We start from the raw sequence: 2731 nt of genomic DNA, 5'->3' as shown, positions 1-2731 counted from the left end.
GGACTAAAGGGCATATGAAGGAAAAGCACTCTCATCAGGGGAATAGGCTTATCAATGACAGGCAGATCCCTCCAAATCTTCATTTGAGAAGAAGGCTATCTGCTTTATGTTAGATCAAGTACTCAGCCTCTGCTCTAAGATGGCTTTGGCAGTGCATTTCTCAAAGGAAAAAAGAAGTCAACAGTACCACACAGTGAGCCCAGTGCTGTGAGTATTGTCACCCAGCGGCTCCTTTCTCTCTCTTTGGTCCATGTGGTAAACTGAAAATGACAGGCACATTCTGCAATCTGTGCTCAATGACCAAACTTTAGTCTTTGGGTGTGCATGTGTATATTTGCATGAGTTATGTGTGTGTGTGTGTGTGTGGGGGGGGGGGGTTGTATAAGGATTTGGACTTCTCTGAATGTAAATACTGGTTTGACCCAAATCAAGTTTCTCTCCTTAATGGTATCTTAAGCATATTATATTTACCTGAGAGTACAAAAAACAAAGAAAAAATAAATAAAGTAAAAGAGTAGATCTTCTCTTTGGGATAGTTTATAACAATTAACATGTACATAGACACATATGATGATTTATATGTATATGAATATACAATCTCACTTTGGTTCACACATCAGTCATGAACCTTCATCACAGGGAGATCCATGAAACACTCAGGCAAGTGTCCTTTCTTCCTTCTGTATACATCAACTCCTGTATCTATACTAGTCAGTCTGTTTCCGAGTCAAGAACACAAGTCATGGAGTTTCTTTCAAGGGTCACTGTCAAGAATTCTCTTTTCTCAACTCATCATAGCTTTATGTACAGTTCTTTTATTATTGGATTTATGTCTCATCTGCACAGAACTGTGATCTTGCTGTTCTCGCATTTTTCTCTAATAGATGTTGCACAAAGACTTAAAAGGCAGGAACTGTTGGAAGTGTGACTCCTTTTATAGTGGTGGGAGTTTTGGACTGGGAGAAAGGATAGAGAGAAGGTACCGAGAGGAAGGGAGCAGCAGCATTTGGGAGCCAGGCAAAGAACAAAATAGTGCACACAGGCGTGTTCACAGACACACACACACTCATACACACACACAAACACACACACTCTGGTCTCACTAGTGTCATTGTGCCTTTCTGCTGACACAGTTTGACGGTTGCCAAAGGGGTCCCTTCAGAGACTGCAGCTGCCAGTGCTCCTCTCCCCACAGCGAGCCACCGTTGACCTGCATGTCCGCAGGATATCCTCCAACACTAGCAGAGGAAAGGCCTTGTGAGGACATAGTGAGAAGCTGCTGCCTGCAAGCTAAAGAGAGGAGTCTAATCAGAAACTAGCCCTGCTGGCAGCCTGATCTTGGACTTCTAGCATCCAGCACTGTGAGAAAGCAAGACTGCAGCCTCCCTGACCTTCCCTGAGTGCAAAGAGTAGATTCCAACAATTGCTAATCAAGGAAGGCACAGGCACAAAATCACTTGAGGCAAGATTAAAGGGACTGAGAAGGGGACGGACAGCTGCAAACGTGTGAGACACGAGAAAAGTTTAAAATAGTTTATAAAGCAGAAAAAGCAACCTCAAATCATCTGCAATTAAATTGTCAACAAAGGTGTATACTTGTGCGTGCACAGGGACAAAAAAAATAAACAAAGGGACCGAGAAGCTCAAAATCAGACTACCACTTGAGACCCTGCAGGCACCCTAATCTCGTCAGTAACCCCACTTTTTTGAAACTGCAGAACAACGAAGAATGCAAGACTGTCACTGCCTTGATCCTTATCACACAGCCCTTTCTAACCTCCCTGTTCACCAGGGAGGGCAGCACAGTTCTTGAGGCACTAGCCTACTGTGTTTCCCTTTTGCCTAGCAAAGGAATAAAGCCACTCTTTCCTCCCCTCCCCCAAACACTTTGATAGATGCTTTCATATCAATCTGGCTAGCACAGATCACAAGAACCTTAGGAAATACTCCCTTTAGTGACAATTGCTAAACTTCAGAATTGCTATATAAGTAAATTTTTCTCTAAGGTATTTAAAAATAGGATAGGTTCTTATCCTGAAGGTTGAGCTATCCTCTGCGTAAAGTGGTCTGATGAAGACTTCTCAAACTGTCAAATCTTTGATTCTGTGATCACTTAGAACCACAGAGGAATTCATATAGCAGGCTACAGTTAAAAATATAATTATAGTCATGTCACAGCTTAAGTCATAGGGATCTAGCAACCATCTGATTCATTTTTATCCACTGGTCATTCACACACATGCCTTTCTTTTATGAGATGCTGCCCTCAGCAGAAATAAAAATGATTGTTTCAAAGCTGCCTATTGACTTGTCATCCAATACAACAAACCCTTAGAAGTGATATAAAGGGTAGACTTTTAATTGCAGAGTCAGGGGCAAAGTCCTCATTACTCCACTAACATTGCCGCTGGCTGCATGTACACTAGTTTAAAAGAAAAGATTAAAAGACCTAAATAGAGGTGACTAAAAAGGGTGTGGTAAGGGATGCAAGAACTTACAAATATTTGAGAGCTACAAAAATAGAAATTTTGAACACAGATAATTGTAGACTCAAAGTTAGAAAGAACCTCAGCGATCACTGTTGAGCTTACAAACAGGTTAAAATTACAAGTGATGACAAATTTCAAAAACTAGCTTTCTAGCTGTAATATAAGTTTAATTTCCAGGAAATTAAACTTATTTCTATTTCACAAATCTTTATTTAGTTCAGCTTAAAAAAAAAACCCAAAGC

This window comes from Dama dama, chromosome 19 (assembly GCF_033118175.1).
Source record: "Dama dama isolate Ldn47 chromosome 19, ASM3311817v1, whole genome shotgun sequence".
Taxonomy (NCBI): Eukaryota; Metazoa; Chordata; class Mammalia; order Artiodactyla; family Cervidae; genus Dama; species Dama dama.
The sequence above is the reverse complement of the archived record's forward strand: the minus strand, read 5'-3'. Positions refer to the sequence as shown.